This window comes from Artibeus jamaicensis, unplaced genomic scaffold, assembly GCF_021234435.1.
Source record: "Artibeus jamaicensis isolate MK-2021 breed Jamaican fruit bat unplaced genomic scaffold, CSHL_Jam_final contig_465, whole genome shotgun sequence".
NCBI lineage: Eukaryota > Metazoa > Chordata > Mammalia > Chiroptera > Phyllostomidae > Artibeus > Artibeus jamaicensis.
This window is the reverse complement of record NW_026521843.1, coordinates 10,251,784-10,279,547: the sequence shown is the minus strand read 5'-3', so window position 1 is coordinate 10,279,547 and position 27,764 is coordinate 10,251,784. Positions and strand designations below refer to the sequence as shown.

General features: G+C 43.2%; 1 protein-coding gene across 2 annotated transcripts in view; it reads right to left on the bottom strand.

Moving 5' to 3' along the window:
• Nucleotides 1-27,764, bottom strand: part of TDRD15 (tudor domain containing 15) — a 395,033-nt gene that overhangs the window by 359,766 nt on the left and 7,503 nt on the right. For both annotated transcript variants that reach the window (XR_008391969.1, XR_008391971.1), the window contains exons 3-7: nucleotides 8,834-8,987; nucleotides 7,843-7,897; nucleotides 6,100-7,152; nucleotides 5,845-6,003; nucleotides 238-1,469 (exon numbers count right to left, since the gene is read on the bottom strand). The gene's annotated coding sequence lies outside the window, so the exon portion shown is untranslated. The remainder of the gene's footprint in view (nucleotides 1-237; nucleotides 1,470-5,844; nucleotides 6,004-6,099; nucleotides 7,153-7,842; nucleotides 7,898-8,833; nucleotides 8,988-27,764) is intronic.

Here is a 27,764-nt window from a genome sequence, read left to right as displayed (position 1 = left end):
GGTGAAAGTGCCCCCGGTCTACATCTGACCCACTTCTGACCCCCCCTCCCCTCCCCGAGGAGGCAGATGAATAAGTATATAAAGTCTTTGTGAGAAGCGCTGAGTCCTTGGGAACGGTTCTGGGAAGAATCTAATTTATCTGGAGGGCAAGCGTCATCTGCAAGACAAGATCCACCAACTGAACTTGGCATTTCTTATAACCAGACACAGCGGCAGCCTTCCCCGGCCCGCACCCACCGTCTGGCTGCGGGAGGTGTCCCTCTTCTGTGTTCTGACAGCACCCTGGACCTGCGCTCAATAGAACAGTTCAATTGGTTTTTTTTTTTTTTAAGATTCTTATCTTCTATCTGCTTTCCCCATTAGACAGCAAACTTCTCAAGAACCCAGGCGTTGTGAGCATGTGTGTGGCTTTCAGTTTGCAAGCGGCTCTTCCCAGGGATCCTAAGGCAGGCATACTTTCCCTTCTCTGGTGGGCAGTGTTTCGTTTTTGGGTGTTCCATAGGCCAGCTGGCTCCTTTCCAGATTAGGTAATTCAGAGGTTAACCCCACAGCTGAATTCCACCGCAAGTTCTCATGGTGGGTCAGATCGTATTACATCACTGAGTCCTGCTGGGTGCGGTGCCCTACACACCGCCGCTCTCCAGAGTGGGTTGCAAGCCACAGCACTGGCTTCCATCCAGGGGTTTCCAGAGGGCATCGTTGGTCGGGCCCCAGGTGAGCCTTGGCTGTTGAGTCAGTCATGCTCACGTGAGATGCTAAGGACACACCCTGCTCAGAGACCAATTTGGGGCCTGAGGATTCCAGCGGTGCCCCTGTTGCCTGTCTTCAGGGGAGGGACAGGCATGAGGGGCAGGGCAGCACAGCTACTGCGGAATCTGATTTACGTCCCAGACGACGTGCTCAGATGCCAGGTATGGAATGAGGAACTGTATCACGTTCCTTGCAGGCTTTAGATATCACGCCTAATCCTAGATCTTGCCCTTTAAAAAAAAAAAAAAACCCTCATTTTCTTTTTCCAAATAGAACTTTTCAATTGCAACATTTCAGTGGATTCTCTGGGTAAGAAATGAGTCTTCACCAGATCTTTGGGTTATGATCTGTCCATTGACAGCACTTCGGTAAAACTTACGACAGACACAGCTTCTTTTTCCAGAACAGCCTGTGTCAGTGCAGACACACTGATCAGTTTGAAAAAAGAGAGAGCGACAAAGTCCATGGAGTCCCGGTGAAGCTCTGGCCTGCTGCAGCCGGTCATTATCTCCGGAGCTGTGGGAAGGCTTTCCTGGGGCTCCTCCTACCTGCGTGGCCGGGGCTCCTGGGACCAGAGACCAGCAGAGAGAAATGCACTGTTCTCTATTTCAGGGACACACGGAGAGGGGACTTTGGAGTGAAGAAAGTCCCTCTTGTTTGTTGAAACCTTTGCCCAGAGTTATAAATCTAGGTGCCACGCGGCAGGGACGCCTCTGACTCTAGAGCAAAGAACAAAGAGCATATTCGTGAGTCACACGGAGGAAAATACCAAAGATGCAGAAACCCTGGGAGGGTCAGTCTTGTCCCTTCGTCCCCTCCCCTCCAGGAGGGCCACCTGCCTTCCCTCCCGCTCCTCAAGAACAGATTTCTTGGAGCATTTCAGCTCCAAGTCTGGGATTTTTAATACAGTAGAACTAATACGCAAATCGCCCCGCAGATGCATCCCTGGAGATGCATTTTAGTGATGCTGAGTCCAGATCCTTCATGGACCCGTAAACTTCAATATGGCCTGGAAACCGAGTTTCACCGCCAGGTAGCGCGGAGGGACTGACCTGCGACCCCATGTCACAAAGCCCCTCAGAGGCCCACCAGCGCCTGCCACAGCTGGCAGTTTCCTTAAAACATTTATCCGATTCATAAACATAACACATTTCCACTGAGGAAAAACTTCCCAGTCATGTGAAACTACTTAAAAAGGGAAACACGGTCATAATCCCACCGCAATGCACTTCGTTCACCAAGTTCTTTTGGGATTAAAAATAAAACTAGTGTGTTAAATTTTACAGAATCAAAGGGGGAAACGTGGATTTCTTCTTTTGATGTTTAAATCTAAAATTTTTGTGACTTATTACACAAAACATCAGAGCACACTTGGGCAGGGACCTTATTTGGGAGGGTCTATGACAGCAGGGGGTGAGAACAGTGGAACCAGCCAGCTCTCTGGGGGCAGGAACAGCATGACCTTGCCTGTGAAGACCCAGGCAAGGCAAGAAAGCTCTGCACACCTAATTGGCCAAGCCCTGCTACCACCACTCACAGGCGACAGCCCACAGTCAGTGGAGGGATTCTAGAGGTGTGTGGTAGTACCCCCTCAGTCCTTGCCACAGACACCAAAATTCAGGCCATTAAATTTCAGAAAAGCACCCTAGAGTGAAAACAGAGAGATGGTGGTTTGCAGGTCCGTGTGGATCTTGCACCGATTGGGCCGCCGATGCTGCAGAGAGAGGTGAACAGGCAGACCTTTGGAGGCTGGTTTTCAACATTACGTGAGGTTGCCAAGGCTCAGAAGGAAGTTAAGTTGAGAATAAGGATCAGCTAAACACTAAACTAGGTTCTATCAGCCTTCACTCTGTGTATTTATTGAAATGATACCTGGTTCGAGTGATCTTAAGTGGTTCTGTAAACTCGGCAGACCATATGGAATATCTGAAGGCGAGTCTACTTACAAATAATGGCTCCCTAGATCTGGGGTTAATGGGTACAGCCTTGCCTTTTTCCACTTGCTTACCATTGCATTCTTCAAAGTCCACCTCAAATGTAAAAGAAAAATGATCGGCACCCCTTCCGGCTTCGGTTTCAGCATGGCACCGAGACAGGGTGGCTGAAGGGAACGCCTTTGTGCTCACCCCTGCTCTGCATTCTCTGCTCTGAGGGCCCAAAGACTCAATCTCCTACATCGAGAGGTAGGAGTGATCCAGGTCAGCAGTGCCAGCCTGTCGGGACAGCTGGGATTTGCTGCACTGACTCCCTCTCAACCCAGTTCTTCACCTGTCATTTACAGAGGAGGAGGAAGGGCCACCGACAAAGGGACTTCGAAGGATGGGAAAGAAAAGGAAAAGGATGTAGCTGAGAGGCTGTACTTCTGCTTTTTTCATTGATGATTTGCTTCTTTTTTGTTTGTTTGTTCAGTTTGAGATGCACACGACACTAACTCATTACCACTTTTGTTTGCATAGCACATCACCTTAATTTCCAGCAAGTGTTTTTTTAATTATTAGGATAATTTTTCCTTAATTTCAACATTCTCCTAAAAAGGTCTTTAAATTGCTTGGAACGCAGGCTGCATTTCCAAAGGTTTATTAGCTAGCTCTCTAAGAACAGTGAGATGGGAAGTTCTGAATCTTTCTTCTGCACAGTGAGGAAACTAAAACACAGGGATATGAAACCCACAAAGGGGGCTGAATTAGTCTCAAGTGCAAGGTCACAAAAAGATGTGCAGTCACAGTCCCTCTCTCTACAGGAGAGAAGAGGAACTGCTTAGGGTGAGTGAAATCACAGAGCATCAGAATAACAATAAAAAGCGGGGAATAAAAATTAAAATATGCCTACATATTTAAAATATCCAACAGTCAGCAAATTATCATGGAAATTTTGAAATATTTTGCACTAATGATCATAAAAATGTAACTTATCATAAGTTGTACAATGTAATTCAAAGTCATGCTTGGAGATAAATGTATGTAAGCAAATATATAAGGAGAAACAAAAATAAATAAATACCACCCCCACCCTGGACTGCTAATCAAAAGGCAAATAAATAGCTGACAAGCAGCAGCATCTTGACACACACCCAGACAATTCTATTTCCCCCTCACTATCTTTCTTTCAGACTTTCCCTCTGAAACCAGCTACCATCTCCCTTTCTCATGCAACCCATCAAAGTTAGACATTAAAATTATCCCCTTTAATTTCAGGCCAGGATGGTAACATCTTCAAATCTCACTGGGAAGCAGAGCAGAACCAAATCAACAATGGTGTAGAACGCTAACTGCCCAAGATGTGGCTCAGGACCTCGGGTCATCTCCGTCCTCTTCCCTGAGGGTATGAAACAGAATCAAGGGAGGGGAGCTGCATTCTCCAAGGACCAGGGACAAAGGGGTCAGGAAAGGACAGCCATCCCCAAATACCAAGGAACAGCCCTCTTGAGTAAAAGAAACCCATTTGGTAAGATATTTGTTCCAGAATTAGAGAACTCAAAGAAACTCTATGAAGTCATTTGTTTATTTCCTGCTTTCAAATAATTAACAAGGATTAATGGAATTACTTGCTGAGCCCACAGGCAGGTACTGGGAAGAAATTCAACCCAGAGCATTTTCAGGACTTGAATTATCTCAAAATATCCATCAGCCACCAGTTAATACCTAAGCTAAATCCTTCCTGCTACTTATTAAACCATTTCTTTTCTTTGATACCATAAGAAATATGGGAGAACAGCAGGTCTCCTTTTCTGGAATCTTTTCTTAATGTGCGTGAGCTTGCCTTTTGCTATGATTCAGAGTGGACAGAACACACAGAGGAGAATCTCAAAGAACATAGACTATTTAATTCTCCAAATACTAAAAAGAATCAGGAGTAAAGTTGTATATTTGACTTCTCCACCTATTCGCTCTGTGATCTTGGGAAAGTGATGTAACATCTCTAAGGTTTCATTTCTTTTTTTAAATATAAATATAATACTTAAAGCAAAGATTACTAAAAAGGTTAAAAGGAATAATTATGTAAAAAATGTTAACTGTAAAGTGCAATGCAGATGCTAGGTAGAGTAATATTTATCTGTCATGAAGATTAAGTCAGAGGATAATGGTAAAATAATAAGTATAGAGAGAATGTGGAGAAATTGGAATCCTTATACACTGCCAGTGCAAATGCAAAATGCAGTAACACCAAGGAAAGAATACAGTGGTTTTACAAAAAAACTAAACACAAAATTACCATGTGATTCAACAATTCCACTATCGATATATACCCAAAATAACTGAGAGCAGGAATTCACACAAACATTTGCACACCCACATTGCAGCATCACTCACAACAGCCAAAAGGTGGAAACAACCTACAGGTCCACCGAGGGATGAACAGACAAGCAAAACGTGACGTCCGAGTACAATGAAACATTATTCAACCTTCAAAAGCAGTGAAGTTCTGACACATGCTACAAGATGGATGAAACTTGAAGACCTTATGCGGAGTGAAACAAGACAGTCAGTCACAAAAGGACAAATTCTGCATGATTAATTCCACTTACCTACGAGTGTCAGACTCATAGAAATAGGAAGCAGCACGGTGATTGCCAGGGGTCGGGGGGAGGGGAGAATGGGGCGTTACTGTTTACAGGGCACAGGTTTTCAGTTTGGGATGATGAAAAGCTTCTGGGGACAAATGGTGGTGATAGTTGCTCAATGATATAAACACAGGTAATGCACTGAACTGCGTGTTTGTAAAAGCTGACTTTGATGCTATATATATTTCGTCAATGCAAAAAGAGAAGAATAGTCACCATGTGGTCCCCACTCGGCTGATACATGAAGCATGTGGATACAAAAAAAAAAAAGATGTGTGAGTTAGCATTTTGTTGGAGAGGCTGGACAACACATAAACAATCCAGACTAACAGGCAACAACCTGGGACTCTGGGCTGCCCTAGGAGGTAGGAGGAGGAGGTAGTGAGCGCACTGCATTGGGGTGACTAGAGAAGGTGGCTTGGTGGACTCGCAGACCTAACCTGGGCATAGGTCTCTGAATGGGCACAATCAAAACCTCAATTATTTTCAGGCCTAGGGAGCATTTTTTCAGAAACTGTCTGTCTTTTCCCCACCTTGGAAAGCAGCCATTTTTCTCCTGTTCCAACCTGAACTCCAGGAATCTTGTGTAACATTGATTCATTGGCCTTTTATATTATGTAGCATCTTCAAGCCAAGAGACCTCCCAGAGAACCAGAAACAGTCCATCTTAAACACCCATTTGAAACTGGGCACTGGGAGAAAACCAAAAGGCTGCATATTAATTGACAAGTTATCTGGGCTAAACTAAGATAAGCAGCGGTGAACCATTAATGTCATCAAACACTTACAGTTGAATCCAAGTATAGAGGTACTACACCGTTGCTCTTAATATAATCTTTTCAGAGTCTGGAGAGAAAAAAAAAGACCTTGGATGTTAGTGACAGACAGACGTGGATTCCAATCCCAGTTCTATCACTTCCTACCTTGTGAATTTTAACAATGCTTTCCCTTCTCATAGCTTCTTGCATGGAGAGTAGTAATACCTGCATCGCCGTATTTTGTATAAAATTATAACAATTTGTATATTATCCCTTACACAATAAAGGGAACTCTAGTAGTGAGAAGAAAATCAGGCAAAAAAATGTCAATGGAGGTAGCTGTGCTTGCTTCTGGATTATAATAAAATAGCAAAATAAAACAGCACTAACATGGTTCCCAAGATTTTTCAAAGAACTCTTTTCTTGATAATTGATCAAGAGAATGGCAAGAAATATGTTATCTGTCAACAACTGAATCTAACAAATCAAAGTAAATGACCAAGCAGAACAGAAACAGACTCATACATACAAACAACATTTTGATGGTTGACAGATAAGAGGGAGTTTGGGGAATGAGTAAAAAGGGTAAAGGAATTAAGAATACAAATTGGTAAGTACAGAATAGTCATTGGGACACAAAGTAAAGTATAGGAAATAGAGTCAATAATATCTAATAGCTATGTATTCTAATAGCTATCAGATGGGTACAAGTTTTATCAGGATAATCACTTAGTGAGTTATATAATGTCTAATCACTAGGGTGGACACCTGAAACTAGTATAATATTATAGGTCTACTGTGATTTAAAAAAGAAAACAAGAGAAGTTTTTTAAAATGATGTCCTGTGTAAAAGTATATAGACTACTTAGCTGAACACAGCATATTAAAATTAGAAAAATTTTTAAATAGTTGAATCCAGGCATCTACATATTTTAAGTCACCTCTAAACAACTTATTGGTTAAAGACAAAGTCCAAATTAAAGTTTCAACTTATTCAGAAATTAAAGAAAATGAAGGCAATATCAGAATCCATGTTTCGTTCACGGAGAAAGAGTTGGGGCTTCAAATCCATCATATATCAACCTAAAAGACTAAGAAATAAACAACTCAACTTATAGAAAGTTAGAAAGAAAAAATAGTAGAAGCAGAAATGGGTAAAATAGCAAATAACTTCCCTTCCTCTGCCTCTTCCCTTATTTCTTCTCTTTGTTATGGCAAAACTCTTCAAAGCAAAAAACCCATTCTCACTGTCTGCCGGTGCTCTCCACATTCCACATTTTTTAAACTCTCCCCCATCAGGCTTCCGTCTTCAATACTCCAGCAAAACTCATCCTGCTACGGTCACCACTTGCACATTTCAACTCAACGTTATTTGACCTATCAGTGGCTCGGTCACATAATTTATTCTACAATTTAGGACGTTTTTGAGAGCGGACGGAAATGCTGTTAATTATTACGCCTGCAAAAAGTCATAAGTCGGGTCATAGGATCAGCCTGCCCATCAACAGCAGTTAATCCTAGATCACTGCATGGCAGAGCGCGTAGAAACGTTTATTCAACAGGTCACGCTTTCAATCCCCAAACCTTCCCCCTACCTTTTGCGTTGTTGTAACCAAATAAGATTAAACCTTTGGCAAGATTAATTTTAAAAGAGAAGCCACACACACACAAAAACAACCATTAATAATGAGTGAATGGTCAGTCACAGATAGGCATGTGTGAAAGACAAAAGAAAACTATAAGAGACTATCACACAACTGTGTGGTAACCCACCTGAAAACCTAGATGAACTGATACATTTCCTGTTATTCAAATGATTACATTTGACCTAGGAAGGAATAGAAAATTTAAATAAGACAAACACTGCTTTATTTTTTTATTTTAATTATTGTTCAAGTACAGTTTTCTGTCTTTAAAATAAATAAGGAAAAGACAGTGGTATTCCTCAGCTGTGCTGTGGGGAACTAAGGGAGTGGCCCAGACACCCGGGCAGGCCCTTGTGGTGGGGCCATAGCAGCCCCCTGGGGGAGGTTGCTGCCGGTGTTAGAGTCAGAGCTCTGTGTTCCCGCTGCCCCGCCTGTGTGCCAGCCTTGTAAGATCTGGAGGGTATGTGTTTAATTATTGTATTTTTTGGTTGCTGTTTGCATTCAACACTGTTTTGTACTTGTTTCAGGCATACGGCACAGCAGACAGACATTCCTATAGGTTACAAAGTGCAAAGTGCTCCCTCTGATAATTCAGGTGCCCACCTGGCACCGTAAGTAGTTATCACAATATTGTCGACTATATTCTCTATGCTGCACTTCCCATCCCCAGGCCTATGTTGTAGTTACCAGTTAGCACTTCTTAGCCCTTATTTTGTGTAGGTAGTTGATACATTTCATTGCAGATGCATTTCTTTTCACCATACTTCCATCCCTGCTCAAAAACACTAAGTTCTCACCAATTTTATGGGAAAGTGAGGTAAGATATTGAAAGGAGGTTACACCAGGCGTTAGAAGACAAATGTAGCTTCCCTTCAACTAGTCACACACTTCAGTGTCTGGGCAACCACGGAGCCTTCCTCACAAGGCCCAGAGTTCTTTGCCTAGGAGACAAGAAGGATACCGCTAGCCCATTCATTTTGTGGGTTTGTTTTCATTGGTCTTTGAGGATTTAAAGAGAATTAACATCTGGTAATGAATAAGAAAAGATATAAGGGGGAAATGTTAGCATTAGTTTGGAGGGTAAGTCGAGCAAGAATGAAAAATGCAAAGGCCCATACCGAGTACTGGCAGCACCTTTCGTCTCCGTGCCCGTGGGGCTCAGCTGCCTGTTTCTGCCGTTCCACGGGGTCCCCGGGGTCCCCGGGGGTGTCTCCTTGGGCTTGGGTCTGGCACGGGGTCGGTACAGCAGCAGTTCCGCAGTTTGTTCAATGTCTGCTCAGTAAGTGATTTGGAAAGAAAGGAAAAGGTGAGGGACAGTCTTTAATCCAAGGAAAATGCTGAGTTATGTTCATGTTCTCTGGGAAGGAAGTCCTCACTATAGATGGATTTCCTTTGGCACTGGGTGGAGTTCTGCCACAAAGTGAATGAAAGTGTTGGTGTTAGAAAGGAGGGTTGTACAGAGAGCAGCCACCAGGGAGGTGCCATCCAGAGAGTCCAGGAGAGGTTATAACTTGAGATATAGGTATAGATATAGATATAGATATAGATATAGATATAGATATAGATATAGATATAGATATAGATATAGATATAGATATAGATATAGATATAGATATAGATATAGATATAGATATAGATATATTTTATACAGCTCGGCAATAATTGGTTTTATTCCAGGATTTTCAATCTTTCTGAAAAAGAAATACTAAAGTAACTCATATTGCAAAAAAAAGTTTAGTGATTAAAGCCCCCAACATAAAAGTGGTGTACTGTATGAAAGGTCTTTGAAATAAAATAAAATAGAGAGAAGGTGATTCTAATAAAATTTTTTCTCTAGGGATATATATAATCAAACTCAAGTATAAGTGTTTTTTTATTATATTCTTATCTTACTCATCTTTTGTAGTCAGAGTATTTTAATCTAAGATTATATATATATGGCTGAATAAAATTATTTGTGCCTGTAGATTTTATATTTTAGTGGAATATTTGCATATAAATGTTTTCAACAAATTATCAAATCATAGACAATTTATGGAACATGAAGGGCTGAATTAATAAATTTGCTTGAAGAGAGGAAAAAGCTTCATTGTTCCTGAGCTATTAAATACTGAACTTTATGTTTTCCAAAGTGATATGAAAATGTTGCTTTATTCTAATGCCAAAAATATATAAACATATAAAGGAATTAAAATAGCTTTATGTCAAGGGGTTAGAGAATATGGGGTTTGGAAGATAACTTGAAGCCCAGTGGGTACAGGATCTTGAAAATTTTAGCTTGAGTGGGACCTCAGAAATCCATTGGTATTTAATGAATCTCTTAATATTATTTTAAGAGAAATGAGCCTGCAAAAATTCCTCTAATTTCCATTGAACCCTTCCCAGGTACACAAACAAGAATTCATAATGAAGAGTTCGGCCTGTAGACAGTGGGTCACCACTGGGGGTTCCGAGCTGAGTTAAAATAATGGCACAATCATAATTGCTGGGGGGATCGCTAGTGGTGACTGAGGATCAGTCAGCCTGAGAAGATCATTAGGGCCAGTTAGGAGTCTCCTGCATTGGATCCGAAGTAATGAAAGCCAACATGAAAGTGATATCCAAGGAAATGGAGGAAAGGGGACAGAAGTGGAAATATGACTTGGAACTATCTCTTGATTTGCACTGCCGTCACCTCACCTTTCCTACTCACAGTGTGGTGGAACTTCCCTCATGTTTCATCACCTGGAAACCAGAGTCGAGTTAGATGACGATCTAACAGCTCTGGCACCTGTGACGGAGGAGCGGAGGAGCGGAACAAGCACCTGGAAGTAGGTCAAGGGTAGAGACAGAGTAAAACCACCTCCCTTTTCTTTTCCATAAAGAGAGTTCAGCTGTGGGTGCCTGATCCGCACTAACCCTACCTCATTCCCTCTCTTGAGAGTCTGAGAAACACAGAGATTGGAATTTTGTTGTTGAATTACAGTGATGGTGGAATGAGGAACAGAAAGTCTGTGCCAATGAGATCCTGAGGTTCCTAAGGACTCCTTATTTAAATGTGCCCTGGGACCCAATACCCTGTACTCTTCCATAAAGTTCTCCTTTTAAAGTTAAACTAGTGCCCATGCTTTAAAACAAAAATATTTTGACTAAACAGTGCTAGACTAGACAATACAAATTTTCTGGCTATCTTTGAGGAATGTGTTCCATGAGTGAAGTGTTGCCCACAGCTCACCACACATGCACACAACACACCAGAAAGTCTGTTATTAGGTTACCAAGTTTTTGACTTGTTATGGACCACTGTGTCTGGTTTCAGGAATTGTAACTGGACCCCCTGTGGCTAAGGGCTAGCGACAACCGCTGGAATGCCAGCCGCAGGAGACAAAGCCTGTCTCTGGTAGCAAATGCTGCCTCAGTTCCTCTTGCTGCCCCCAAAGCTTGGTCGGAAGTCAATGAAGGGTAAGACCCCTCACAGCAGGGGGCAACCTAAGCCAGACTCTGTCACTTGGGAGGCCTTCATGGAAGGACTGGGGCGGGGGGCTGCAACAAAGAGCAATGGACACTCTGGGCCCACCCTCCCACCGCACCCCCACACCCCCCCACCCCCCACTTTGACATAGCCGAGTCCCCATGTTATCTGGGAGAAGTGCTTCCTGGCCGTAATCCCCTTAAGCCTGAATACCTGATGGGGAAGAGGTGCAGCTCCTTGCCTTGGTAGAATGGATCCTGAGTAAAAATCTGGCATCACAAAGACTTCCTGATAAACCTGTAAAATCTGCTCTGCTAAGAGTGCTTTCATTCATATGATGAGGGTACGAGGAGGAAATGAGTATGTCTCCCCAAAGTTCTGCAACCCCCTTTCTTGACAGACACTGACTCACACAAAGCCCTCAGATTTCTTTGAAATGTTATCTACTGTTTGATCCTTGCCGTCCTGTATTCCTGTGTATTATAACCCAATAAAAGCCTTTAGAGAAAGGAGCTCAACGCCTTTTTCCTTTGGGAAACTGGCCACTTCTCCTCCCCAAGCAAATCACATCACGTCTCTTGTTTTGTTTACTTTCATCCATGGACATGGGGGGGGGCGTGTGGGAAAAGTCGCCTCCACATTGACTCACTTTTCAACAAAGCACATTTACTCAGAATAGTGTACATGTTAAGCAACTGAATAACTCCCTCTCTCAACATTCTATATTTTTGGGAAAATATTTTTACAATTTTAGATTATAATTATTGTTATAATTATTATTACTCAAAAATTACTTTAGGATCTAAAATTTTTCTATATTGCAGGATAAGAAGAAAAACATGACTATTGATTGTCATTATTGAAGAATCCTTCTGCATGGAGAAAAACTATACAATAGGAAGAACACAATTTTTGTAATCAAAAAGACCAGGTTCAACATCATACCTCCTTATTTCAAACTATATTACAAAGCTACAGTAATCAAAAAGTATGGCATAAAAATAGGCACATAGATCAATGGAACATAACAAAGAACCAAGAAAAAAACAGGCATATATGGTCAATTAATTAACAACAAGAGAGCTAACAATATATAATAGGGAAAGGACGGTAATTTCAAGAAATGGTATTGTGAAAACTGGACAGCTACATACAAAAAAATAAAACTGTACCCCTACTCTACATCAAAAATGAAAAATTAACTCAGAATGGATTAAAGATTTAAATTTAAGACCTGAAACAGTAAAAGTCCTAGAAGAAAACATGGAGGGACATTCCTTGACATCAGTCTTAGCAATGATCTTCGGATCTGACACCAAAGCAAAGGAAACAGAAGGAAAAATGAACATGTGGGACTAAATAAAACTAAAAAGCTACTGCAGATTGAAGGAACCAGTCAACGAAATCAAAAGGCAACCTGTGGTTAGCGAAGTCAAGATTTTACCTCCTGCAGTTTGATTCCAGAGCCTGTGACTTTAGCACTCTGCCTGCTATGGGGAAGTTAAACAGTTTAAAATTAGTATGTGAATAGAGAAATAGATTAATGATAGAGAATGAATAGTCTGATGAGAGATCAGTACATATGAGGATTTTGTATACGGTAGCACAACATTTCAAATCAATGGATTCTTCAATAAATGGTGTTAGCAAAAAATGTTAAAGCTGGACCTTTCCCTACTCTTCACATCAAAATACATTACAGACAGATCCAAGAACTAAATGTTTTTAAAAAATGAAATCATACAGGCAGTAGAAAACATGAAATAATTTTTAGTAGAGACAAAATTTATATTACTTATAAATATCACTTATATTTGAAAGAGACAAAATTTATATTACTTATAAACCATCAATTCTTCTTTTGAGCTATGTCCTGCCAATTGACTCATACGTGGCCACAGATATAAGTAAACTGCCTTTTTATATCAACATCATTGGTTTTTGTTTGTTTTGTTTTAATTGCATAGGATTTGATGCAACCTAAATTGTGCTTCATGGGGGTTGGTTCGACAAATATGTACATATAAGAAGTATATACATGCAATAGTACAAAGTGAAACCATTCAAAAAATAATGTGGATGTGGATACGCTGAGATGGAAACATCAAAACCAATATTTTGACCGGTTTCAGAAGCTGCCCCCATTTTCAATGATCAGCTCCCAAGAGGAAGCAATGACATAAAGACCTTACTGCGAGACAGACCTACCAGGACTTTAAAAAGGGTTGGGGGGGTCACTTATCAAATTTCATAAGTATATGGGGACTATTAATGAGAGATTATATTGGTGCAGCTTCTTTGGAAGAGAGGAAAATTTGACAATATCTGCCATGACTTCCTGTGGGATGCTGCGCCTTATTTCCTCCCTGGCAAAATGGAGAGACCATTACTGACCTCCTGGTCTTGTTTCACAGATTAAATGCCCAGCCCATACTTAGTATTTAACAGGTGTTACCTCCTGTCTGAGCTCAGGTTGCCGTAAGGAAATACCACAGACTCAGTGGCTTAAACATAAATTTATTTCTCACAGTTCTGGAGGCTGGGAAGTCCAAGATCAAGATGCCAGCAAGGCCTCTTGTCTTGGCAACATCTCGTTGCATGATCACATACCTCTTCTTTGTGTGCCCAGAGAGAGAGTGCAAGTAAGCTCTCTGGTATCTCTTATTGTAAGGGCACTAATGCTGTCATGGGGCCCCATCCTCCTGACCTCAACTCACCCTGATTACCTTCAGAAGGCTCCACCTCCAAATGCCATCACATTGGGGGTTAGTGGTTTCAACATACGAATTTTCAGAAGGAGACAAACATTTAGTCCATAGTTCCGCCACATGCCTAAGCACAGTTTTAAAAAAGGAAAAGATATTTTCTCAAGCTGGTTTTTACCGAAACAGATGTTAAGAAATCTATTTCAGGATTTCACATCTAAACTGGGATTTCATTTAAGTTCCAGAACACATTTCAGGGTTTTCTTCTTATGCCCTGAGGCAGGAATAGAATCATCCAGCCAAGCATATAGCAGGTTTGCCGTCCTTCTCACAGGTATGGAAAGGCACTATTTTCTTACTCTTCCATTTCCAAAGCAATAAAGAGTTCAGGAAGGAGCCATGATGGGGCACAAAGACAAGTGGGCTTTCCTTCCTGTAACACTTAACTAAACTCTGTCGTTGGCTTTCTTGGCCAAGTATCCAGGAGGTGGAAACACAGGGGTGGGAATCTTTTACACGTGAGCCTTCTTTCTTGTCTGCATTCAGTCACCTTACTAATAATGAGAATTTTCTCTTAGGATAATTTACTTTAGTTCCCCAATTCTAACTTTAACACGTATTATGCTGAGCAAAAGAAGCCAGACACAAAAGAATACCCACTGTGTTCCAGTAGTACAAAGTTCTAAAACAAGCACAACTAATCGATAATGACAGAAGTTAGGGAAGTGGCTGCCCTAAAAAGGGTGGCATTGTGTGGGAAGGGTCACCAGGGAACTTTCTGAAGTAATGGAAATATTCTATAGCTTGATAGGGGTGAGAAATTATGCATTTGCCAGAACTCTCCACACTGTGCATCTAAGATCCACTGTAAATAACACTTCAGTTATTTAAAAAAGAATACATGCCTTCATACCAAATTAAACATGATTATGAAAAATGTGTTCTTCCTCCAAAAGATCTGTTAGAAATCTAGATTCGTGTCTGTATACAGTCTGCAGTAGCAGGCGGGAGGTAAGGGCGGAGCGCCCTCCAGAACAAAGCCTTCCCCTCCAGGAATAGATTTTACCAGAGGCTCACCCCACCTGGGAGGTGTACCTGGCCCTGCCTCCAGAAGCTTTGATTCTTGCCTAAGGGGGAAGGGGCCTAAGAACCACTTGTGAAGGTCACATCCCCGGGACCCAGGCCCATTAAAACACTGAGATTTAATCATGGAGTTACAGGACACATCCCTTCCCAGTATCTTGCCACCACACCAAGGCCCTGCCATGACAGTGGGTCGCAGCTGGACCACCGAACAGACTCTAAGGAGCAGTATTTTTAAAATCCTCAGGACAACAGGGGCAGAAAAAAACAAAGGCATTACAGAAGTTTGAAGCCTCTGGCGCCTACAGCTACAGCAAATGTTACAGACAGCATAGTTCCTAGCAGACGTCATGGCCTCATGTATTGTAGTCGTTCATTAACTTACTAACCTTATCATACCTCTCTTACAGGACTTTTGATTGGTTAGATGGCAAAAGATGGCTAACCTCTCTGATACTGTTCCTGTTATATAAGTGACTGTATTTTTGTATCATTTTTATTTCTGCCTATCTTACTGCTCCTGTTTCAGCTGAAATCCTTTCAGGAGGAGGACTGTGTTTTACTTTTCGGCACCTCGATAGAGAGCTTAACTCAGTGTTGGGTGCTTACATTTAGCAAAGGTATATTTCTTTTCTTATACTCTATTCATACCCAGGACTTGTGGAATGCCTGCTATGTTCACGCACTGTTTGAAGCAAATCACCTGCGTTAGCGCATTGAGTCCAATGAGATAAAACCATCTTATTCCCCTTTCATGAAGGAGGCATAGCAAGGTTAGGTGACTTATGTAGCTGGTGGCAGAACCCGTGTCAGATCTGTGCCCTTCATCTCAATGTCTCTCACACACACAAGGGTTACACCAGTCTCCTGCGCTGCCCACGGAACCATGGGCCTCTTCTACCTCCAAATGCTGTGTTTGTACTCTTATCTCAATGCAAAGTGATGGTGTAGAAAGATGCTGAGAGAACACAGTTCCCAGGAGAGCAAAGAGCTTTTGCTTATTAAGGGCCTTTGTTTCACTTGCTATTACAAGTCCTGGACTGGGAAACCAATGTGTAGAGAGACTTTTGACCTCACTTTCGGAGAGAATGCTGTTCTCTTCCCAAAGCTTGTTGGAACATGAGATTGGAAGGTGAGTCCCGTCATTGCAACATCACCTATGTTCCTCCTACTGGTGGGGTTCTGTTTGACTTAATGTTAGGAAAGGCTTCCTGTATTAGTTATTACCCAGGAACTGGATTTAGGGGGCTACAGCTTCCCCCCATTCCTTTCCAAGGCACATACTGAGATGGTGAACCACATTTTAAAACTTGTTCCAGAAGCTTTGTAAACAGGGAGCTTTCCACCATGTGAAGCATGTACTTTGCATCCTACAGAGTATACATGCCAGCAGGTACGATAAAGATAATTCTAACAAAAGCAAATTAAGAGGACAGCTAGATCAGGAGTGAACCATAGAAACGAAGATCACATGGAGGGTTAGCAAAAGGGGAATGGGAGAAGGAGAAGGGGGGAGAAGGTACAGAAAATAAGTAGCATAGACGGTAGGTAGAAAATAGATAGGGGGAGGGTAAGAACAGTATGGGAAATGTAGAAGCTAAAGAACTTGAGACATGTGTTCATGAACTAAAGGGGGGAATGGTGGGGGAGGGGTGTGCAGGGTGGAGGGGAATGGAGGAGGGGAAATAGAACAAATGTATTGGCATAATCAATAAAAAAGTTAAAAAATAATAATAATAGTGAAAATAAAAGTTTATCTCTGAGGTTAAAAAAAAAAGATAATTCTAGAACTAACGAAGACTGCGATACACACTCAGGGTTTCGGGGCCTTCTCCCTGCCCTCATGTCCCAGCCACGCGTCCCCCTGTTGTTCTTTTCCCATCCTGGCTTTCCCGTGTCTCCTCTCAGCTCCTCTCTCCACCTGTCCTGCCCTTCCCACGTACCCATAGGACGGTGTTACTGTCACCTTTCCCCTCCTACGTCATCTAGGAAAAGAGCCTCGTGTGAGCACATATAAAAATACACATTCATGTGTACACAAGATACATTGCGTACGTCATACTTTGATTTTTTCATCCATACAGTCATTTATTCATTCAACAGATCGCTCAGTGTCAGTTCAGTCTTAACTGTCCTCATCTACCTCCCCATGCACACCTGTTTATTTCTACCTGCGGGCAGACGTGCGTTTGTGTTTACGTAAGGACACTGGATTCAGCTGGAGAGACCCCAGGTAGCAGAGATTGGGACCTATTCTTGATAGCTTGCCCTTGATCACAATTCAGAGTCTGGTAAAATCAGGCCTACAAATTACAGCCTCACAGAAACCAGCTGTTCGGGAAAAGAAGCAGAAATGAAAACCTTCCTGTCTGGTTGTTCTTGCTGACCTTTCTGGAACTCTCTGTGAGCTCTGGGGAAGCCCAAGCTCAGGTAGGAACCAGTCTCCCTCTCTGTCCCTCCCACTCCCTCTCTCTCTCAGTACCTATTTGTCCACCGAAAAAGCTTCAGAAACTTTTCCAGTAACAACCCATCAAATAATGGCTCACAGAGTATCACAGATCTGATATCATAAATGTAGTATAATTATACATCATAAAAGGCACGATTGCTAAGTATTACATAAGGTTCTGGCACAAAGATGGCCTAAAGCACAATGTCAAAAGCAGGACATGGCTTTTGACCAAGATTATTATACCATTCTGCTATCGGGTACTCACTGAGCCCCTCCTGGGCACCCAGCCTGGCGTTAGGCATTAGGCACATTCCTGGTCCCTTTGGCACTTACAAGGTTGGGAAGGCTGGGCAGGGACAAAGGAGACGGCAGCCACAGCAGGATCGAGTGGAATGAGCCCCAGCCTTGGGGTCTTAACATGGGTCATAGCTCTTCATGTCACCACTTATCAGTTGTGAAACTCAGTGCTGAACAGCTGTGAGGGTTTGTTTTAGATGTTATGTGACTTATGTGTGGATAAAAATATGTCTATGATTCAGGGAAGAATTCAAAGCAAGGTAGAACTCCTTGTCAGGGTCAGTACAACCCACTGAGAAAAGCCAGTGTTTTGCAAATGAACGGTCACCCTCTCCCCAGTGACATCAATTTCATGGGTGGTGGCCAAACTTTTTTGTGATGAAATGGAACAGAATGAGGTATATCAGAGTCTGTCACAGGTAGTATGGGTATTTTTGTTTCAGTGATAGAATTATCACAGACTATGATAGTTCTCTCTTATATAACTATATATATAATATGTTACATGTATTTTATATATACATACATATATATATTTGTGTGTACTGTACAGTGATGGGAAAATAATTTCCTAATGTGGGCCATTTCCCACCAGTTTGGGCAGCCTGGGTTTCCTCTCCCTTAGATCACCCCTCAGCCGTGACACCGCCACTTACTACACACAGTAACTATAAGCCAGCAAAGGGCAAGAGTCGGGGAGCACCCCAGCCTGAGGCCTGCCACATTGGTGTTCTCGATGTCCTGTGCTTGAAGAGGACCTTTGCCACCAGGACGTTCTCGCAGAAGCTTGACCTCTGCACTCAGGAGCCATCAGTGACACATCCTGCCCGCGTGACTTGGTGTGGCTGCACTGTCACAGCAGTGTCAAGGTAAGGGGGTGGGGGTCCTCTGGGACCCCACTGCTGAAGGCTCTGCATCGGGGTTCCAGTCACGTCACAGGTCACAGGTTCTGCAGGAAATCTAGCCTTGAAACATCCCTCAAAGCATGGAGCCCACAACTTCGAGACCTCCTTCTCTGTCCCCACCTCCTGCCTCACACACACACACACACACACACACACACACACACACACACACACACGGCAATAATCCCCGCCCCGAGGAAGGCCTGACTCTAAAACTGGAGCAGGAACCTCGTTTGAAGCCATGTCCCAGATCCTGTCCATAGCACAGGTTTTCTGACAAGACAACTGGTTCTGGACCTGTGACTCGGGGCACCGATGCTCTGGCTCACTCCAGAGATTTCTTGGAGACACGGAGCAGTTAACGGCACTATTTAGTGAAGGACAGTGATATTCTTATAATCTAACACCAGGAACAAAAGACCGCAAACTGGAGTCCGCCTGAGAGCAGGGAGCTCACCCATGACGTGCCCAGTGTGGTCAGGTTGGGGTGCTTGTGGCTTGCCCTGGGTCGCCACCCACACCCAGCGGTGGGCAGTGCCACCCTCTACCTTGCCAGCCTGATGGGATCCTTCTCTCCTGAATGTGCAGGCAAGAGGCGGTGGTGGGAAGAGAGGCATCCACTGGACATGGCAGATGCTGGAGCTCTCAGTTTCCTACCGATGCCCTGGAGTGCCCTGCGGGTGCGGGCAGTAACGTCAACCCCAGGAAATTATTCCCCCAGGACCTCAACGCTTCCTCCAGGCCCATCACTGAGCCAGGAAGGAGAGAGACACAGGGATGAGCGAACCCGGTTCTCTAGTTGTCCCGGTGGGCCCCTTAACCAAGGAGTCATCAGGGCCATCGATGGGTTTCAGGGGCTTCACAGGCTCCCGAAGCTCTGTGCAAAGTTTATTGGACATTTGTAGGTTTTTATAGTTGGCCCTTAGCAGATCATTAACAGGCAGGAGTCTGTGGTCCCACAATTTTAAAAATGATTCCTTTTCTCAACCAATTTTTATATATTCTCATATTAAGAAGCGTAGCCCTATAATCCTGGATTTTTAAAAGGGAGGAAAGCCATTTAAGTAACCAAAGCCAGCCTCCAGCTGGCTTACTGCCCACTACCTACTTAGCCAGCGGTCAGCTAGCAGATCCTAGTGATCGGAGCGTCACCACCTCACTGGGAATACTTGTCCTATCAGGTAGCAGTGCTTTAACCAAACCTAAGGGCTGACCCTCATTTCCTGAAAATGCAGTCACCGCGCTCCACAGTTTGTGCCCGTGTTCCCGTGTCTACCCTAGTGTAGCAGCAGGTTGAAAAACAAGTAAACTGATGGCAGTCAACTGGTTGTGAAGGGCAGCCAGCCCCACGGTTTCTCATAAGTGTGAAGAGTGCAGTTTGCCCCACGGTGGATGCTGTCACTGTGATTACTGCTGTTGACAATTTAATGAGAAAGGCCTATCTCGGCTATAATACATCCTGCTGGGCCAGGATGTCTCTTTCTGAGTTGGCTTAATGGAACTCAGAGTCCCGTGGGGCTAATTGTTATTTGATTGCATTGTGTATATACATTCTGATTTTTAAACATTGAATGGAAGCAAATCAAAAATGTATTCTTTGAAACTGGGTAATTTCTCTTCACTTTTGTTGTGGAAGAAGCATTTTATTTTCTTTATTGCTGAGGATCTGGGCGGTGGGGGGCGGCACTCACACACACAAATTGCCCTCTAAATTACTAAATAACTTTTACACCATTGTGTAATCAAATCTCGGTGTTTTTCTCAAAAGATAAACTGTGACCCAATTTTACAGCATGTAGCTTTCCTAACTTCAAAGCACTTTGATTCCCCATGCTGTACATCCACAACTAATACAAAATAATGTTTCATGAGAACCACAAAAGAAAAAAATTAAACCAAAGTGAGATCTCACCTCCTAATCCAAAAGAGAGAGGAAAGGGCTGGCAAAGAGGTGGAAACAGAGAACCTTGTAGACTATTGCTGGGGCTGCAAATTGGCACAGGCGCTGTGAAAAATTGTGTGAGGTCTTTCGTTCCTCAAGAAGTTAAAAACAGAACTACCGTGGGACCCAGCAATCCCAATTCTGGGTATGTATCCAAAGGAGATGGAGTCAGTATCTCAAAGAGACAGCTGCATGCCATGGTGGTTGTGGTATATTCATGATAACCGAGGGATGAAAACAACCCAAGTGTCCATCCACGGATAAATGAATAAAGATCATATATATGTATACATACAAATAAACACACACACACACGATATTTTAGAGTATTATTCAGCCTTAAATGGAAAGAAATCCTGTCTGTTGTGTTAACATGGTTGAATCTGCAGGGCACTACATGCTAAGTGAAATAAGCCAGACAAATTCTTCATGTTGTCACTTATATACGAAATCTTTTTTAAAAATTGAATTCATAGAAACAGAGAGTAGAAAAGTCATTTGCAGGGGCTGGGAGGTGGGGGAAATCCAGGAAGAGGTTAGTAAAAGCATATGAAATTTCAATTATAAGATGAATTATTTCTGAGGATCTAATGTATACTATGGCAACTATTGTTGATGACACTATTGTCATTTGCTAAGAATGGGGAATGTAAATGTCTGAAAAAAGTAAAGAACAATATGTGAGGTGATGGATATGCTAATTTGGTGGGGGAATCCTTTTGCAATATATACGTATAGCAAATTATCACACTGTACACTTTCAACATCTTACTATTTCATTTGTCAATTATACCTCAGTAAAAGTGGGGGGAAATGTTGATTCCATAGCTAAATTGAGTTTGCTTCTCTCTCCTTGTAGGAAAATACCTAATTATTCAGAAGAATAAGTTCCTTACAGAAACTTAATACTGGAAAATTAATTCATTCGCTTTTAAAGCAGTGGTGTGAATGAGTGAAAACTTCAGGAAGCATGAATTATTTCTGAGGATCAATGTAAGGACATTGTCTGAGGACAATGTAAGTTGTCCCGAGTCATTCTTTCCAATACTCTAAATCAATAACATCCCCTATCACAACTGGGTAGTTATTTTGATGAAATACTAATGGGTATGGAAAGTTCGTAGTTAACTATACTGTGCAACTTTAGTTATATAATGTTGACTTTGGAGAGCTGTATAAAAGTTCTATAAAATAAGCTCTGGTTGGCTGCTAAAATAATAGAAAATAACGTCAAGCAGCTTTATGACCAGTGAAAAATTTAACATGACAATTTAAAAATACCCATCTAGTTTGTAATGCTGCATTTCAAGTATGTGTTTAGATGAAAATGGGAAAGATGATTGGAATTGGCCCAGTGGCGTTTTCCAGGTAGCTGAGGTATAAGAAATATATTCTTGCCTCCATAGCTTTATGTTTCATTGGTGTGAATTGATAGGCTCTCTGCTAAGAAAGTGAGCTTGTGGCCCGTGCACCAGAACATTTATATTTGTAATTCTAAGCTACTACATTTTTCTAAATCTCAAAGAATTTTACTGGAGTGAAAATTATATTTCACTACTGAACTACAAAAGGAAATTAAAAAGTAGATTCCCTGTTTTTGCCCAGAGCTGAACAACATATTACGAAGTGGAGATCCAGAAAGAATTCCTTAAGACACAAAGGAAGGATATTCTCCATGTTGTCTGACCCAACGCACCATAGAAATTGCTGAAAAACAGCTACGGCACCAAGATTCTTCCTTCTTTGTTCGCTAAATGTTTGCGATTTTGAATGAACTGTGTATGTATGTGTACAAGCAGAACTTTAAAAAGTGAAAACTGCAAAGAATCTACGACACAAGCTCCCATTGCTAATCTTTTGTTTTCCAGATAAAAAGAAAACTACTCTCCCAAACTTCCACTGTCTCCTTCCAAAGTGCATCCAGGAAGCCTTCCTGCTAACTCTGTGCTTTAATTCCAAAGATGCTCCTCCCAGGGGAAGATAGAAACTACCTCGGGAGAAAAGCAGTCTCGTCTGTCACATCTTCTGGGCAACTGAGATTTGGGGAGGGCATCAGTTGTGAATGATACTTGAGGACTAGTAAGCTCTGAATCTCCACCCATCAAGACAAGTGATTAAATATTTGCCACCAAAGGTAACGAAGATAGTTGCTTCCCACACTCAAGATTCTGAGGATGGGAGAGATTTGTTCAACAAATGTATTCATTCGTTCGTTCATTCATTCATACATTCACCAAATGTCATGTCTGAGATGTTTGTGGAACATCAAAGTGGAGGTGCTTTGGTGTACCTGGCATTAAGTTGACAAAAATTAAAAGTCATATCTTCTTCTGCCTGTAAAATACCCAGGGTAATGGAGAGCTAGGTAGCCCAGTAGGTAAGCACAGTGCAAGATATTACTATCATGGGAGTGTATACAAAGCATACACATAGCATGAGGAGCACCAATTAAATCTGTGGGGACATCAAGGAGGGCTACAAGGAGACTTTTAAGTTTTCAAACTAATGAGAAGGGAGCCTTCCAGGCAGAGAAAAAGTCATCTTCCGGGACTTAGTCATGAGAAAGCTTAAAATATTCAGGGATACAGTGTGGCTGTAGCTAGGGTGCAAGAAGGCTATTGCAAAACTATGGGGGAAACATGTCCGGCTCAGTGGTGGGAGAGAAGGGTTACAAAAACAGGGGGAGATATTTAGAAAGCAGACTTGACTGGGTCTTGTCATTGACAAGAGCTGACGGCATCAGTGGGAACGCCAGGAAAATATTTCCTCCAGCATCCTCCCCAGAGAGAGGACAGGATTTGATGCAATGTTTATTTCTCTGTTTCTCCACCCAAAACATTCACAGTATCAAAGTATTAATCCACCCTTTCTGATAAGGCCAAGGTCACTGGCTGCCTTGTCTCTTGAGCTGAGGGAATTGCTAGTCTGCAGGTACGAAGGAGCCCACAGCTTCCTGGGATGAGTTTACTCTTCTAGGAAAAACATAGCCCTGAAAGACCAAAAGTCAACAAGCTTTATCGTTCTTTTTCCTGAGTTATTTTGTTTTTCTTGACAGGTTATCTTAATGTCCCAGGCCAGTCTGTATCTGTCTTCCCCTTGGAATGAACGCCACAGTGTTTTATGGCTTTTTGGCCCCCAGAGCACACTGATGGTGCCCACCTGCGTGCCCACAGGTGCTCTCCAGCAATAGCCTTTCCTGTGGCAGTCACACAGCCAAATTGACCTGGGAAGCACTAGGACCCCGGGGAAGCCATACTGAAATCAGTAAGGCAGTTTCAAGGCCATGTAGACCATAGTCCATAGTCAGACAGTCAGTTAACAGAATCTTCTTGAAATTTTTCAAAGCCCTTCTCAGGAAACACAGGAAGTGTGGCTGTACATCTCCACATACTGTAAGAAGATTCTGTACTTCCGTTTGTAGTAGCCCTTCAGGTGTTATGGACTCCCCCCAAATTTTATGTTATAGTGTAACCCCTGCTGTGGTGGTATTTAGCAATAGGACCTTTGGGGGTGATTAGGGTTAGACAAGTTCACACGGGTGGAGCCCTCAAAATCAGATCGGTGCTGCTGAGGGGGGAGACACAAGAGAGTTCTCTCCCCACCACCACCCTTTTCTCTCTCTCTCCCCCGTTCCCCACCCCCACTCCCAAACCACAGGAACATGCAGGAAGAAAGTGGCTGGGCCATCTGCAAGCCAGGACGACAGATCCCAGGGCGGGCGCCCTGATCTCAGCCTCCCAGGTTCCCTAGCGTGAGCAATGAATCCCTGGTGTTCAAACACTCTGTCTATCTGTGTTTCCTTAGTTCTCCTGAGCAGACCGAGACACGGGTTGGAGTCCTGGCTCTGCTGCCTCAGAACGTGACTGTGCTGGACAGAGGGCCTTTGGAGAGGTAATTAAGGGAAAGCGAGGTCACCAAGGTGGGCTCCATTCCAATACAACTTGTGTCCTCATGAGGAGAGGATGTTAGGACACTCGGACGTGTACAGAGGAAAGAGCGTGCGAAGACACAGCCGAGAAGACCAATGTCTACAAGCCAAGGAGAGAGGCCTCGGGAGGAAGAAACACTTCCACCCTCTACAGATGTGAGAAAATAAGCTGTTGCCGAAGTCACACCGTCTGTGGTTCTCTGGTGACAGCCCGAGGACACTGACACACAGGCCACATGGGGAGTCACCGTGGCATGTTCTACACGGGCCCATAACACAACTCAAAAAATAAATTAGACCAGTAATAATTTGATGCCAAAATGGTGGACATAATAAAGAAAATGTGAAGGAGGAGGAAGAGCAGGACAGACCTTTTTTTTTAAATGTTATTTTAATTGTTGTTCAAGCACAGTTTTCTGTGTTTTACTCCCATCCCAGCCCACCCACCCATCCCTCCCCCTCCCTCCCACGTCCACCCCCCTTAGTTGTCCATGTGTCCTTTATACTAGTTCCTATAAACCCTTCCCCTTTTTCCCTAAAATTCCCTCCCCTCTCCCCTCTGATCACTGTCTGCCTGTTCTCTATTTCGGTGTCTTTGGTTATATTTCGCTTGCTTGTTTGTTTTGTTGTTTAGGTTCCTGTTAAAGGTGAGGTCATATAGTATTTGTCTTTCACCACCTGGCTTATTTCACTCTGCATAAAGCTTTCCAGTTCCATCCATGCTGTTGCAAAGGGTAGGAGCTCCTTCTTTCTCTCTGCTGCATAGAATTCCATTGTGTAAATGTACCATAGTTTTTAGATCCATTCATTTACTGATGGGCACCTAGGTTGCTTCCAGCTCTCAGCCATTGTGAATTGTGCTGCTATGAACACTGGGGAGCATAGGTTCTTTTGGATCGGTGTTTCAGGACAGATGACTTTAATGAAGCGGAGATGAGGGCTGAGATGTGGTGACAAGGGCAAGAGAGTGAGTGCACTGAGAGGGGGAGAGCAGCGACATGAGAGACTGGAGACAGGGGAAGCCACGTGCAAAGCAGTCTCTCCGTGGAAGAACTCTAGGGAGGGAAGGCTTCTATGGAGGGGTGATAGAAGCACAGGGGCTGATCTGCCCCAAAGATAGGGATCCCGTCATCAGTGGGATGCGCTGAAGCTGCTTGAGTTACCTGAGTCTCCCAACTTCTCCTCCCTGCTCGCCTTGGGAAGGGTCCAGCTTCTCTGAGCATTAAGGGAGAAATAGTTCATCCGCCCTCTAACAAGGAGACACAGCTCTGTTATTAATGAAGTGAGAAGGAAGGAATTCTCTGGATAATTCAGACATCCATCATCATTTTCACATAAAATGTCCAGGTTAAAAAAAAGGTCTATGCCTCAAGAAGAATAGCTTGACTTGAATTAATTGCCTCAATTTACCATTTTATATTGGACTTGTCCAAATTAAGTTACATAAATGGCCTTTAGCTATGCTTGTGGGTCAGCAGTGATAAAGAAGGCTGCCAGCCAGCATTCTGCCAAGGGACTCCAGTCCCAAGACCTGGTCTGGAATGAGAGGACAGATGTCATTTCCTAGCGACACACTCTTGGAGATATTTTCTGGGAGTGACGCAGTGTGTTCATCCAGCGGGATGACCCGTGCGAAGGCCATCATGTGCAGGACAAGCACAGAGAAAGACCCGCAGTGCCTGAGCCGGCTTGGGGAGAACGCACGCAGGCACTCTGAAGGGGAAAGCACAATAAACAGCACGTTCGCGGAGGACCCGTCCAAGGAGCAGCAGCCACAGGTGTCTCAGCACATCTGTGTTCTTCTCCAATCACATTTCATTGGAAACCTGGACATAACCAAAGGCACACCCCAGCAAATGCCATTAAGCCACCTGCCTCCTCCTCGGGCAGTGGTATTTCTACAGTATCTTCATGTTGTCCCCTGAGTATCCTCTCTGGGAGCCAGCTGAGGCTCAGAGCCTCATGCCTTATTTCTCTAAAAACCATCAGATTTGGAGATGTGCATTTCCTAATGCTCTCACTGAGATCAGGGTGGTGGAGGGTGAACTGTCTGGCATATGAAGTCAGAATGCCTGAGTTTGAGTTCTAGCTCAGCTAGTTATTATGCCAGGTGATTCTGAAAGGCATTTAACTCCAGAGAGCCCTGGGCGCCTTGCCTGTGATATATAACATAAAACTCACTGGGTTATTAGAAGAATTGAAAGAAATAATGAATACCAAAGCCCTAACAAACCTCAAAGCAATGTGCACTTGCAGCTCTCATTACTAAAACACTGACTTATTTCCCCAGATAGAGGGAAACATGTGTGTGTGCCCAGAGTCACTGAAATGCGGCCTGATGGTATTTATCAGATCCTCTTACACATCCATAAGCATCCCTTCTAGGTACCTGTGCTCGCGCAATAAAGACAGTAGAATTAGGTGAGTTATGCAGAAATTATCTCTGGCTTCCTTATTGGTAGGGATTGAGGTTCGGATATCTATTTTGCAGGTTTTGTCTTCAGAATATTAAGTGAGGTGATTTATGAAAGTTAGCTATCACGATGACTGGTACATTTTAGTGGTTAATAAACACCAGGTTTTTCGTAAATATTTATAATGAAGTGTCTATTGTTCTGTGGCCTCTCGGGACCAGAGGGGTGACCCCTCCTCTTCCTCAGCACCTGGCCCGCTGTCAGCGTGTGAAGTGTGAAGGCCCCCAACGCATTTTCTCAGTTTGTTTGCTTATTTCCCATCCTGACTTCACATCTCTATTCCCGACTCCTGTTCGCCACTTCACCTCAAAGTGACCATTCTAAGGTGTTTGATGTCACTGCATTTACTTAATTTACTTATCAGTAGTTTTGTATGTTTTCTTACAAAATGTATTGCGCTGTGTTGGGTGGGGGAAAGCTTCCTGTCTCTAACCACCAGATAGTTTCCAAAGGAAAAACAGAAGAATGGTTCTGAGAGGGTGATGGACTCCCACGATAGGTGGGTAATTCCAGCCTCAGAGATGAAGAATGTCTCTGCTTTCCCTTCTGGAAAGACCAGGGCTCAGGGCCTGGCCCTTCAGTGGCTGTGCTCTCAGCATCGGGTGACTGGGCACTGGTTGGAAATCACTGGGGAGGTACAGCACCCTGATAAGGAACTGACCCTGCTTGTTGAGCAAGAGGACTGATGTCACCCTCACGGGGAAGAGGTCACACCCTATTAGCAAGGAGGTTACCCTCACGCAGAAGAGGTTACTCCGACCCAGGTTCAGGCTCATGGAACCCAGGAATGTCTAAAAGCAAGGCTCAAAAGG